Source organism: Meles meles, chromosome 10 (assembly GCF_922984935.1).
Source record: "Meles meles chromosome 10, mMelMel3.1 paternal haplotype, whole genome shotgun sequence".
NCBI lineage: Eukaryota > Metazoa > Chordata > Mammalia > Carnivora > Mustelidae > Meles > Meles meles.
In genome coordinates this window covers 37,408,863-37,423,818 of record NC_060075.1, presented here as the reverse complement: position 1 = coordinate 37,423,818, position 14,956 = coordinate 37,408,863, and the positions used below count along the sequence as shown (strand labels likewise).

Here is a 14,956-nt window from a genome sequence, read left to right as displayed (position 1 = left end):
CTCAGGGTCCTGGGATCGAGTCCCGCATCTGGCTCTCTGCTCAGTGGAGAGCCTGCTTCTCTTCCTCTCTCTCTGCCTGCCTCTCTTGTGATTTCTCTCCATCAAATAAATAAATAAAATCTTTAAAAAAAAAAAAAAAGAAATAGGATACAGAAGAAATAGTCTCAGAGACGAGGGATTTCTAATGCTCTCATTTAGTGGAAAAATAGGATATGAGGGAGAAGTAGGGAAAAGGATCATTGACTTTCAGAAAAGAGTGAAAGATCTGAGGTGTCTGAACCCTGTCTTCTGGTGTTCACATGTAAGCCTTTCCCCTTAAATGTGGGTAGAAACTGTGATTTGATTTTAACCAGCAGAACCTGGCACAGGTGACTGTATGTCAATCTCATCGTTGCACTAGATCCTGTAATACTCCATCTTGCTAGCAGACTCACTCTTTTCTTACCTGGATGGTTCTGAAGAAATGAGTGCCATGAGTGTTATAACTACACAGAACAGAATGCTGCCAACAACCAGGAAGATAATCCCCCCTATCTGAGCCTTCAGACAAGAGTGTCACCCAGTAGGTGGTGGGGATTAAGGAGTGCATTTGTTGTGATGAGCACTGGGTGATTAAAAAAGAAAAATAAGTGTGTCACCCTAGTCAGCACCTTCATAATAGCCTATGAGATTCTAAGCAGAAGACCCAAGTTATGACCACACCTTTGGCTCACAGAAACTACATGATAAGAAGTGTGTGTTGTTTTAAGCCACTAGGTTTGTGGTGATTAGGTATGCAACAGTAGCAAACAAACACAGATTTTAGCATCTGGGACTGGGATGCTGCTGTAGCAAATAACCTAAAAATGTAGGAGGGGTGGCGCCTGGGTGGCTCAGTGGGTTAAAGCCTCTGCCTTCGGCTCAGGTCATGATCTCAGGGTCCTGGGATCCAGCCCCGCATCGGGTTCTCTGCTCCGCAGGGAGCCTGCTTCCTCCTCTCTTTCTGCCTGTCTCTCTGCCTAGTTGTGATTTCTCTCTGTCAAATAAATAAAATATAAAAAAAAAAAATGTAGGAGGAGCTTGGAAACCATACAGTATGTGGAATCTATAGAAATTTTAAGTGTCATACTGGAGAAGGCTTAATTTGCTTCAGACTGGTTGTTAGTAGAAACCTGGGCTTTAAGGACCCTGTCAGAGGATCCAGAAGGCAGTGAGGAGCATGTTACTGAAAAATGGAGGACAAGGGATTCTCCTCATGAGATAGCACTGAGTTAGAAAAATTGTTTCTGGCAGTTTTGTGGAAAGCAGAACCATAGCTGAAGATATTTCCAAGCCAAGTGCTGACGGCACTTACAGGAAAATGTGTGAGAAGCGAGAGATTGTGGAAAGAACTGTTAACCATCAGGGGACCAGGACCTGATGATTTTGAAAATTCTCTTGTCTCTGCAGATGACGAGAGATGCTAGAGTTAAGGCAATGTGATCTAGAGACAAAGCTGAGGACATGATGGTACAACCATTTGTTTAATCTTCAGAAAGGTCAAAAGGTCAGAGTATTCCATCACACAAAGTTCTTTTCAAGAGATGAAGGATTTCCTGACAGATGTCTCTGTGAAACCCTAGGAACTCTAGGAAGCTTCATTTTGTTGTTCTTCAAGCATCTCAGTGGGAGCCAAAGAAAAAAAAAAGATTATCTTGGAAAGGTCTGTGGGTGTGGCTTTCTTCTCATGGAGTGAGGCCATTGAAATCCATGGGAGATACACTGAAATGTTTGAGAAAATTATTTTAGCAGAAACACTTCCATTTTTCGTGGAAAGAGGGCAGAATGAAAGGAAGCTGTTGGACCCCCAACATTCTCCTGTCAGCAAGGAGGCTGATTAAACCACTTGGCCGTAAACATTTCTATCTTTTATGAAAAAGGAAAGATGATTCAAAGGACAGAACCAGATCCCAGATGACTGGGCTGAGAGCCATGGAGAATTACTAAAACTTAATAAAGGAACTCCCAGTGTTTGTTTGGCTAGATTGATTTTTGAACTGCTATGGGCTGGTGACACTTTTTTACCTTCCATTTCCCCACTCTATGAACTGGAATGTCCATAGCTATTCTCCTTCACCTATCCCACTATTGCCTGCTGGGTACGTTGGGACAGATATCTTTAGTTTCACAGATCTACATACGGAGAAGAATTGTTTCTCAGGAACTGCACTCAGTAGATTACACCCAGGAGCCTAATCTGTACCTGGATCTGTTTTAGATGTTGAGAGTTTGGACTTTGTGTTCAGGCTTTAATGTATCGAGACTTGGGAATCTGACAAAGAGAAAATGTTGTATGTGGAAGAGATGTCAATAACTGATGGCCAGAGGGTAGACCGTGGCAAATAGACTCTAAGGTGGTCTCCATGATCCCATTTCCTGGTGTTATTACTTTTTCTTGCAGGACCTATGACTTGATTCTAACAATAGAATATGGTAAAGATAATGGGATGTCACTATAATAATTTTGTTCCATTATACTAGATCCTATCTTCCCAATAGACTTTATCCCTCTCTTCACTTGCTGGTTTTTTTTTTTTAACCATAGTTTTTTTTTTAAGGGATATTTTCCCATTTTATTTTAATTTATTTTTTCATTTCATTTCATTTCATTTCTTTTTTTTTTCAGTGTTCCAGAATTCATTGTTTATACACCACACCCAATACTCCATGCAATCTGTGCCCTCCAAAATAACCACCACCAGGCTCAACCAACCCCCCACCCTCCTCCCCTCCAAAACCCTCAGTTTGTTTCTCAGAGTCCACAGTCTCTCATGGTTTGTCACTTGCTGTTTTTAAACAAGTCTCTGTAGCTGAATGGGAGTGAATGCTTCCAACAACCACATGAGTGTGAAAATGGATCTTCCTCTAGTCGGACCTCTAGATGAGAGCCCAGCTCTGGCTAGAGTCTTTGCATTGCAGTAATTAGTTACTCAGCCATAGAAACTTAGTACATTAGCATAGGATGCAAAATCTGATAATCTCCACTTTCATCCCTCAGGTATTCAAACAGGTAAAGTATTAGGTTTTGAGGGGCAAACAATTGCATTTTATCTTATGAAGATTTGTCAAAGCTTTCTCAAGCATTTTATTAGTTTTCTATTCAAAGCAGTAAAGAATTACTAAAGCCAGTTTCCACTCAGATTAATCTTCTACTTTCTTCTCTAGACTTCTATACACATCTTCACTTGCAGTACAAGCTATGTCCAAAGCCAACTCTGCTGGTTTCGTTTTGGGGGGTAAGCCCTTTACTGTTCTCAGTTACTTTTAGATTACTCCAGTGGCCCATTTTCATTTTAACAACTTTTTCTCACTTTATAAACGTGTGAGAATTTCAGCATGTCCTGTGGTGACGTTCAGTGAATTGTAACTATTTATGAACGTGTTATGTAAATACATATGAGTCAGAATATTTATCAGTATGCATTTATTACCCATTTTGTCCTTGACAATAGACTGTAAAGAGAGACTATGGAAAAATATGCTGATTCTTGATGTTCTCTACACTGACTTAGGACAGGTGAGAGAAACAAAGCTATTTCTCTGGACATTCTGAACCCAATAGTTTGATAAATTTTAAAAGTAAAATAAATGCCTGATAATGTTGTGCTCTCCCTATGATTCTTTTCCTTATCATCTCTGCTTGCTATTTTTTTAAGATACTATAATTCCTCTTATTTTTATGCCTGTCCGTGCTACTGTATATCCCCTTGACTAGTTTTTAAGTCAGGGGAAATGATACACCTTGGGATAGAAGAATAAAGTTGAGAAAGACTTAAGTAATTTATAAATTACTGTGATCAATAACATTTTATTATAGCTTGAGAAGGAGAGAACAGAGGAAGAGGAAGAGAACACAAAGGGAGAGGGAGAAGGAGACTCTCTGCTGAACAGGGAGCCCAACTTGGGGCTCGATCCCAGGACCCAGGGATCATGACCTAAACCAAAGGCAGATGCTCAAACGACTGAGCCACACAGGCATCCCTAGAATATCCTTTCTGGAAAATTGTCTATTCAGATCCTTTGCCCACTTAAAATTTTTTTTAATTAATTAATTAATTAATTAATTAATTAATTAGAGAGCATGTGAAACAGGGCAGGGGCAAAGGGAGAGGGAGAGAGAGAACCTCAAGCAGATTCTGAGCTGAGCACAGAGCCTGACTGAGAGTTTGATCTCACAACCCTGAGACCATGACCTGAGCTGAAATCAACAGTCAAACACTCAAATACTGAGCCACGCAGGCCCTTTCTTTGCCCATTTTTAATTAGATGAAGAAGATGATGATGATAATGGTGGTGATTTTGCTATTGAGTCGTATGAGTTACTTTTGGATATTAACCTCTTATCAGATATGTGGTTTACAAATATTTTCTCATTTTCTTTAGGTTGCCTTTTCATTTTGTTGAGTGTTTTGCTGTGCAGAAGCTTTTTAGTTTAATGTAGTCCCCCCTGTTTATTTTTGCTTTGTTGCTTGTGCTTTGTGTGTCATATCCACAAAATCGTGGCCAAGACCAATGTCAAGGAACTTTTTCACTATGTTTTTTGTAAGAGTTTCATGGTTTCAGGTCTTGGTGAGGTCCGTACCCTTTGGTTGTCCTGTCCATTGAAAGACGTTAAGCAACATCCCCGGACTCTATTCAGTAGATGCTGGTGGTTCCCTATCTCTCAGTTGCAAGAACCCAAAGTGTTTCTAGACATTGCCAACTATTCCCAGGGGGCTACACTGTGTTTAGCTGAGAATCACTGCTTTATCTCCTTGGATTCACATAAGGTTTTTTCAAAAGAAAAAGGGTATTAGCAAAGACAATCTCATCTTTTGTTGTTTGGGGTTTGCAGACACTTTCCAACCTCGTCAAGCCCTAGACCTGTAGATACTCTATCCTTTTACCTCTTGAAAACTGGCCAGTACTAGCCTGATCTTATCTCTCCTGTAATAACTTGTTAAAAAGTGGCAAGGAGCTACAAATGCATAGTGATGTCCTGGCTTTTTTTTTTTTTCCCTTCCTGCTTCTCTTAGAGTTGTTGGCATGATAGACATATGATTTGTCTTCTAAATTATCACAGGAGACACTGTTACCAAAAAGTTTTGCTGTGGCGTAGCAAGTCACCAGATTTTTAGTGTCCTTTGTTCTTGCCGTCACACTGCTAAATTAATAGGATATTTTAGGCTTTTGTTAGTGGCAGTTTCTGAGTATTAGTCTCTGTTATAGGTTTGAATCAAGAAAAAAGAAGATTTTGGATAGAAGAAACAGCTAAAGGAAAGGTGCAAGAGTAGAAATGTGCTAGGTCTATTTGAGGAAACAGAAGAAAGCCAGTGTGAATGGAATTGAGAGGAAAAGTGGTCCAACAGATGAAGATGAGGTCATAGAGTGAGGCAGGGCGCAGGCATGTAGAGATTTCCAGCCAATATAAGAAGGAAGGATTTGTTCCAGGAATGATGGGGAAGCCTTTGGAGGTGTGTTAAGAAGAGAAAGAGAAAAAGTTGGGTCACTTTGGGTAGCATGGGAGCCATGGACTGTAGGGAAATGAGCAGGAGCAAGGAGTCTTACAAGAAGTTCACATGAGATATGATAGTTGCTTATTTATGAACTATAGTCAAAGAGATGGAAGAAAATGGATGTGGACAGGAAGTTTTTTTTTTAAGATTTTATTTATTTATTTGAGGAATTGAGAGAGAGAGAGCATGAGAGGAGAGAGGTCAACAGGAGAAACAGACTCCCTGGCGATCATAGAGCCCGTTGTGGGACTCAATCCCAGGACTCCAGGATCATGACCTGAGCAGAAGGCAGTCACTTAACCAACTGAGCCACCCAGGCACCCCCGGACAGGAAGTTTTAAAGATAAAAGTAGAAGGAATCCTTGATAAATTGAATATTGGGTATAGTTAAAATAGAGATCAAGGATAATTCCTGGATTTTGGCTTCAGTAACTGGGGGAATAGTGGTTTAATTTGTTCAGCTAGAGAAGACTGAATGATAAAAACAAGAGTTCTATTTTTTTTTTTTTTTTGGTCAAATTAAGTTTGAAATGCCATTAGTCAGTCATGTGATTACATTAAGTGGCCTACTTGCTATACGATTCAAAATTTTCTGGAAGATATAAGGAAAAGAAATTTTGACTTGAGAGTCATAGTCATTTGAGGATATTGAAAGCCATGGTCCTGAATGAGGTCATTAATGGAGAGTGAAGAGAAGGGAGCTTAGCATAGGTTCTGGGGCTTACCAACATTTCACATTTGGGGATAGTAAGTGGAAAAGTAAAGGAAACTGACAAGGAGGGGAGAGAGGGGTAGAAAGGCCCAGAGAGACTGGGTGTCAGGGATGAGAGGTGAATCATATTTATGCTGCTGATTTCCAGTCCTTTTGCCAGTAGGAGTTCTGGATCTTTCCTTCCAGTAGGTAGAAGTAGGTAATTAATACAAGAGAATTCATATTCTTTAAAGATACTAAAATCCAAACAGGAAGATATAATACATTTTGTAACTTGCTTTCTTAACAGTATGTCTGAAAGATATTTCCATATTAACATACACACATACTGACCTTTTCCATGACTTCATAGAATTTGAAATTTATTTTCAAAGTCTAAGCAACTCTCCAGTTTTCAGATGTTTTATAAAGAGCTGCTCTTTCCTCTCTGTCTCTTTCTCTATCTCTCTCTCTCTCTCTCTCTCACACACACACACACACACACACACTAATAGTAATATAAAGAACAAGAAGCCACCCCAACATGAAACATTTCAATTTGAATTAATGAGTACTTGGAGCATCAGATTTGACCTTAACTTTTGAGATTTAATAATTGCCAGAATGGAGAGTTATGGAGTACCAACAACAACGTTCTCTATCACTGGAAGAGAGAAATATGAAAAAACAAGAGAAAATGTTCCCTTGTGTTGGTTTCATGCACTCGAAAGCAATAGAATTAAATGAATACCCTTGACAATGTAGAGAAATGGAGAGTTATTAAAACTCTCCAATCATAACCCCTGGCTGCTGGAATCCTTGCTTCAATTAATAAAGCAACTTACTTTGCTTTTATTGAGTTACAAGTAGAAAAATTCAACCTGTGGTTGTCTGAAAAAGTTCATAACCATGGGTGTAAAAAACTTCTCTATATTTCTGAACAATTATGTTTCTTACTGCAATGAAGCAATGAGGCTGATTAAGAGACTAATCGCTGGGTGCTTATATTACCATCAAATTATTCAGATTCACTTATTAGATTGCTTGTAATTGTAAAACAGCTTTTTGTACCACAGAAAAAGACTTTGTGTAATAATAAGTATACAATTAGTCATCATAAACTTATGACAAAACAGTAATGACTTTTGAGATAAAAATTTCTCACACTTCTGTTCAGTAAATGATCATTGCATTTAGGCATCATTAATGAAGTGTTAGCAATTCCCATTAATACAGTTGAGATGTCATCTTTTTTCTTTAGTAGGTTTGTAAAATATGGCCAAATAATAAGCATTTTGTGAAAGTTACAGACTTCAACAGTTCTGAAATGCTTGATTTCTAGGACACGTAAATGCTCTAACAGATGAGAAGAATTTAAACTACCTAAAAAATAATTCATTGTTATGGTGAGATAGGCTTCATTAATTTTTTTCTAGTTGTTAGCATCCATACCAAGGTCTGAAGGCCTGGGGAAAGAAGCAGCCTCAGGCGTGGGCAGGGATATCCAGTCTGTTCTTTCAGCCTAAAGTTATGTTCCAAAGCCACACGGAGCTCACTCAACACCTTGGATGCTGTATTTTTTTCCGGGGAGGGCTCTCTTTCCAATCTGATGTGCCGACTCCACAGCCTCCAGCTCACCCTTACTCTCATTTTTCTCCCATCTGGTCAAGCTTGTATGGGTTGTCAAGATCGTTATCCTTGAAACATTTTTCCTTACATCCTCTTTGCCTTTCTTCTGCTGGTAGAGCAGACTGTGTGATTCTCTCAACCTGGCCTCAGTCTCTGTTCACTGATCGTAGGCAAGAAGGATTCGTCTTGGGGTGTTTTTGTTTTTCCTCACGGATTGCCACACTGACTGCCTGGTCCCTCAAAGTCAGGTTAATAGTTTGTTTTGTTTGTTTCTCAGAATTTTGTCGGCTTTCATCAGCAGTTTCTTTCTTCTGTGCTGTTTTCTCAAGAGGCTAAACAGTGTGTTGATTCCTGGCATTTTTTCACTTTGTTCCAAATGGTTCTCGTTTAAGATAGTATTTCTCAAAATGTAGGGTCTGAGTTTGGGGCCCTTTCCTATTGGCAGTGCTGACTGTTCATCACTATGTTTGTTGTTTTTTTCATCTGCTTTGGGGGATTAAATTCTGCCCCAAACTACCAGTTATCTAGGACATAAGCCCCCAAGGGCAGGATCTTGTTTTATAATCCACTGTCTGCCTAGTTCCAGGTTGTTTTGAAATAACGAATGATTCTTCCACAAGGTGCACTGAATGATAGGTGGTATCAGGTGTCCTCTGTCTATGGAAATTATATTCAGTTGTGTGGTGTGGACCCACTAGACTTAAAGCATCCGGGTGTGTATATACATTTCCATGACAACCTTCAGTTCCTCCTCCAGGTGCACAGCCCTCCTTTCCAGTCGGTGGCCTCTCCTGCCTCTCCTGCTTCCCACAGAAGGCTACTTCTCTCAGTCAGCACCGAGAATTGCAGGGGATGAAACGCATTTTAGGTACTTGGTTTGATTCAAATGAATGCTATATGCTAAATATTAAATACTTATATACAGTTCTAGAAGCTATGGAAGAGGTTTTATGATATAAATATATTTTATGTAAATATAAAATAATTTATAAAATATATAAAATAATATATGTATTTTATATAAGTATAATATTTCTCAACATGAACAGCTGTGTATGCACTGACAAAACCAGGAAGTATGTTGCCTGCCTGCCTGCTCGATGCCTGACCTTGAGTACTGAATGCAGTCATGGCTAGAATAATGCTTGCCCTCAGAGGGCTCATGATCTAGTGAGAGAAAAAAGTAAATACAGATTATATATACTTGCAACCTCATTTCAAGGATCGAATGGAAACAATTCAAATCCTGCAGGGTACAGTCATTACTGATAATAAAGATGAAAATTAAGAGAGTCTTTTTAAAAAATATATTTATTTATTTATTTATTTGGGAGAGAAAGACTGAGATAGCAAGAGAGAGAGCATGAGTGGGGAGGAGGGAGAAGCAGACTACTGAGCAAGCAGCCCCACCTGGGACTGGATGGTAGGACCCTGAGCTCATGACCTGAGCTGAAGGTAGACACTTGACTGACTGAGCCACCCATGTATCCTGAAGGTTCAGAGAAGTCTTTACATTTTATTCCCCTGCAGATTGGAGGAAGAGATTGGTGATTGCTTTTTTTAAAGCAAACTGCTTTTGAAATTTTGCCTGTAATTCAAATGAAAATTTTGCATAGCATTTCTGGGCTTTAAAGAGAAAAAAAAATATTTGGCAACCTAAGATATCTTTAATTAAGATAGGAATCTTTTCATGTTCCTTGAGTACACACTTAAAGTCAAAGATTCACACCAACTATTCAAATGCAAAACTCATTGAATCCAACAGCTTTCTCTTCTGCTTTTAGCTACTAGTTTATTTTCTCCTTGCTCTTTGAAAATGAATGCTATATGAAAATGGCTAGGTGTACTTGCTAAGGTGTAGGCATAAATGGTACCATCTGGTATTATTAAAATGCATTCCACCTAAATAGCTGTACCATGGAAGAAAGTTAACTGCTAGTTTATCTACTAAACCCGGAAAACTTGCTGTGTTTATTTTACCCAATGTCTTTTCATGGCTGTATTTCCAATGGTTTGTTAAGATTTTCATAAGAGAAACTTAAAATTCTGTGTGTGTGTGTGTGTGTGTGTGTGTATGTGTTTCCCAGTAAGTGTGAGTTCAGTTTATTAAGATCTATTTCTTATACATTCTTGAAAGAGCTAAGCAAATCCATGTATATATTTTTTAACTTTATGGAATAAGAAATAAAAAGGATAGGGAAGTCAAGATATGAGCATCTTTTAGATTTTCTTCTCTCTTTTTCTATTGATCCCAACTATCTCAAAGCAGGTTTCTTTCACAGTTCCAAAGAAATGCCTATAACAATGCCATATTTCCATTCTGGATGACAAAATAAGGTGGATGGTTTCACAATTTCTTTTATAAAACTAAACTCTTACAGTAGTGAATGTGTGTCTGATATCATTCATAAGCTTGGAGAATTTGAAACTAATTGAATCTACATTGAAAGAAACAATATTTGAATAATACATCAAAAAACAAAAAGTATACATTTCCAATAAAATTTTTTTTTGAAGTTACACATTTAAAATAGGAGATAGAGGAATATTCATTGTGTTCCTTTCTGCCCTACCTCAGACCTAAATTTTATGATCTCTAACTGACCTTTTCAAACAAAATGAACAATCTGTGTCTGGCTTCACTAGGGGAAAGAGCCATGAATGGACTTGGCCCTAGAACGTGCAGTGGCCTCGGAAGTAGACACAGCCTCAGCTGAAACTGTGACTCAGACTTTCTCTTCTTTATCTTGCAGAATCTCCTCAAACTGACATGTGAAAGAACTTGGGTTAGTAAACCATGAGTCTTGGCCAGAAACTCTAGGAAACTTGCATATTGGTGGTTTCAGTGGGGGCTCTTGGGCCCCATAGAAATTCCAATTGTAGGATCACTGGGGAACTGTCTATTGTTATTCTAGGTATTTTTCCTTCATGAAATCTTTGGTGATGAGCTCCCTAGGCTCTCCAAAGACAACATGCTTCTTCTCAGAGTACATCCTCATCAAATTCAGAACTTCCTAGACTTCCTCTTCAGTGACACAGTTGTTCTTCATGAAGATCATATCCAGGATAAATATCAAGATGCTGGTCTCAGGCCTTCCTTTTTTACCATGCAGCACCCTATCATATGGGAGGCGCAGGTTGATGAGGAGGTCATAGCAGCGGTTGGTGAGATCTACTTCCTTCACATCAAGGCCAAAGATCACCTCCATGTACTCAGAGGCTCCCAGGGAGATCTGGTGAAGAGGTCTTCATTCTCTTTGATGATAATCTTTAACATATCTGCCTTTATCATTGGTTCATTCATTTGATATCTGAGCAGCATGAGCTTGACAAATGGATCTTCTACTCTCTTATCTATGGGCACATTCTTGTGTTTTAGAGATGGTTAAGTGCATTTTAGTTCTTCTTGGCTATTGGATCCCACATCTGATGTGCTTGATGAGGTAGCTGTGGTGGCATTGGAAGATGAATGGAAAACTCTGAGGCTTCCCAGGAGTACTAGTTATATCAACATCAGGAGCCTCCTTCAGACTGTCGGGCTTTCGAGGATGGGAGGAGAGACAGGTCTCCTCCAGAGCCTTGGAGACCCATAAATCCCCTGGGTCTCACTGGATCTCACTTCGGGTCTAAAAGGGTAGATCATGTAAACACTGTTGACTCTTCTAGGGTAAAGGCATTTTGTATCTGGTGGATGGCAGTGAGCAGGAATGTGGATGGGAAGGTGGGCCATGAGGAATCACTGCCAAATGTTGGTAATGATGCAGAGAGATGATCCACCCATACACTGCTGGGCGAAATATAAAAGCAACACTGCTTTTTTTTTACTACCCGTCATATCGCAGAAGAAGATGCCTTCTTGAGATTCATCCTCTGAATCAGTGTAGCTTGAATTTCTGGAATCTGACAGTTGTAGATTTTCTTGGGGGTATAGAAATATCCTAGAAGGCTCAGTTCTGTCACATATAAAATAGACTTAGCCTTCTTTGATTTTGAGGCCTTCAAGAGCATAAAATATAGATCACTAGTTTATTATAAAAGGATATAACTCAGCAACAGCCAGGTGGAAGAGAGGCCCGGGGCAGGTGGGGTGGGGGTGGGGGCTTGGCAGGTATGAGGGGGGAAGTGCTCAGAGTTTCCACACCCTCCCCAGGTGTGCCACTCTCCCAAATCCCCACATGTTCACCAGCCTCGAAGCTCTGCATTATTGTTTTTAAAACAAGCATTTTTTATTCCATGTCCATTCCTTTCCATTTGCTCACCCTACCTTCTGTGAGAAATAAGGCACTTGTTCCTCCTTAAATTTTTCTTTGTTCTTGGTAGCCTGCTTGGAACCCGGCTCTGTATATGTATTTTTAGATGTATGATCTGGAGCCTAATGGAATTAGAAATGGAAACATGTCACAACAGTACTTTGTCATCACCTGCCTTCTTCTAGTATCACTAGAGAGAGATGCAAAGTCACAAATGTCCTATTTGTCCATGGCAGCCCCTCAATGTTTTCTCTGAGAGAGGAGGAGCAGTAATTTGAGGTCATCCACATGTTACCAGGACAAACATTCTGGGTCTGCCTAAATCCTGTGAGGAGAGAGAGCTGCATGCAATGCCACCGACACCCGTATCAGGTCCTGTAGACCTGTGCGGAACTGCGAACCCATGGGAGGCTGCCTGCACAGACTGCTTTCAGGTCCATATCTGGGTATCAAGAAAAATGTGCAGGTAAGACAAACTCATAGCTCTGATCACCAGTCCAGGATTCTGTCTCTGATATTGGTACCAAGGGGATTGGCTGCTTCCTTAATTTGTCAAGTGATTATTGCATAGCAAGCTTTAGTTGCAGGGGAAAAAAAGGCAAGTAAGACCAGATGTAGTTCCTGCTCTCATGGAGCTTACAGTTTTGTAGAAAAGAACTAACATCAAATAATGACACTGATCGATGTATACTTACAGCCTGAGTGAGAAGTGCTGTGAGAGTGAAGAATCCTGCCTGGTTGCTGGGGCAGGCAAGTCTTTCCCGTGCAGCAGTGACGATGCTGTAGTAATCTGGGGAAGAGGGATTGTCAGGGAGAGGAAGGATGGTTGTTGGACAGGAGGAGAGCATGTACAAAGGCACTGCACTTGGAGGGAGCAGGATGATTGAGAAACTGAAAGAAAGCAGCATGGTTGGGCTGTAGGGGGTCAGGCAGAGTGTGGTGTGATGTGATCCTGGACAGACAGACAGGGGCCAGACTATATTGAGGTCTTCTAGAATTGGGGATTTCATTACAACAGCATGAAAGGATTTAAGCAAGGAGCTGATGTGGAGAGATGAAGTTAGGGTAAGGTGACATAACCCCCAAATCCCTAGATTTCTTGTGAGTTAAGCGTCTGTAAATATCCTGTGGTGTTTTTTTTTTTTTTCCTTTTTCACATTATCCATATTAAAGAACAAAACCAACCTAGCAAACTTTTGAGACCGATTTGGCTTTATTCAACAATTCATGTCTAATAAATAGAAGGGTGCTTCCAGGAGTCTACCAAGTGGAAGGTGTTTAGGGGCAGAAATGAGGTGGGACAAGGAAGTTATGAGCAAAAGAAAAGAAAGGGTTTTTGAGACAAGGTCACCTTCCCTCAGGGGAAAGGGCAGGAGGCCTTATTGTGCAGACTGTCTCCCAAGTGCTGATCAGGAAATTCCACACTGATTGGTTTCAGATTCCACTCCTGGGACACGCTGAAACTGCAGTTGGGTTGCATAGTAAGTTGGGGGAGTTTAGCAAGTGACTCCATTTTGGGCGTGTTGTTTCTGTTTAACAATAGGCAAATAAATTTATTTTCAAATAAATGGTAATGACTCTGAGTATATAAAGATAAATAATTCCTCACTGGAGACCAAAAAGTTACTACTATTGAGAAACAGAAAAATGTACTGAATTATTTTTCTGGTGAAACTTTCTACTATACCAATTGCCTTGATCCATCTGAAATTTTGTTCCTTTTAAGAAGACAGATTGTAGAGGTGCCTGGGGTGGCTCAGTGGGTTAAAGCCTCTGCCGTCGGCTCAGGTCATGATCTCAGGGTCCTGGGATCGAGCCCTGCATCCGGCTCTCTGTTCCGCGGGGAGCCTGCTTCCCTTCCTCTCTCTCTCTGCCTGCTTCTCTGCCTACTTGTGATCCCTGTCTGTCAAATAAATAATAAATAAAATCTTAAAAAAAAAAAAGAAGATAGATTGTATTCTTTTAGTGCCTGCTCTATAAAACACTAATTTATTGTTTCATCTTTATACTACTTTTATTCTCAAGGACAGCCCCAATCTCTTTCATGTTCAGACAGTCCAAACCCTTAGTAATTTTTATTTTTATTTTTAAATTTTACCTCCTCTCAGTCTTTTTATGCCTGGATAAGAGAGGCCAGTTTATTTGAGGATATTACTCTGCAAGTCCATTCATCCCTACTTAGGTCTTCAAAGAAGTGGAACCCTACAGCCAAATATTTACTTGCTCACCTTCTCTGTCTTGGGTCTCTCTTAATTCACCTTTGCTACTTTGTGGCTTATGGTCCAGATAGAACGGCAGGTAAATTATCTGCAAATATTCTGCATGTGGGGAGGTGTATCAGGTAGATGTTGTTGGCTGCAAGCAACAGGCTAATAAAACATGAATGTGTTAGAAGCATTTGCTCACCAGGTTTCAGAAGGAACAGAATCAGGACTGTTTCAGGATCTCTGGAGCAGTCTCAAGAGGATGCTGTGGAGACATTTTGCTTCATGTGTTTGAGAGACGGATACGTTAATGTATTGTGGCAACGGCTTCATCTTAACATTGTAAGTGTAATTTAAAAGACCAAAAGGAGCCAAAAATCCAAATAAAAAAAGAAGCTAAAACGTAAAAAAGAACCTACTACTCATATTTTGGAGGGGTAACTTGACTATATTCATAGCTAGGAAAGTGATCATGTCCTCTGACCAGTAATCTTAACCTTATAAAAATAAAAAAAAATGTTTGTATTAGTTATTAAGTTTACACATTTGGCAAATTTTCAAAATGCATTTAACTTTGACTTTGATTTGGAGAATACTTTCAGAAATTATGATTCTGTGAAATTGCAAATTTAATCAATATTTTGAAATATTTCTTAGATAGCTTTGTGA

General features: G+C 39.7%; 1 pseudogene; it reads right to left on the bottom strand.

Moving 5' to 3' along the window:
- Nucleotides 1-10,475: 10,475 nt before the first annotated feature.
- LOC123951506 lies at nt 10,476-11,668 on the bottom strand (annotated as a pseudogene).
- Between the last annotated feature and the right edge of the window lie 3,288 nt (nt 11,669-14,956).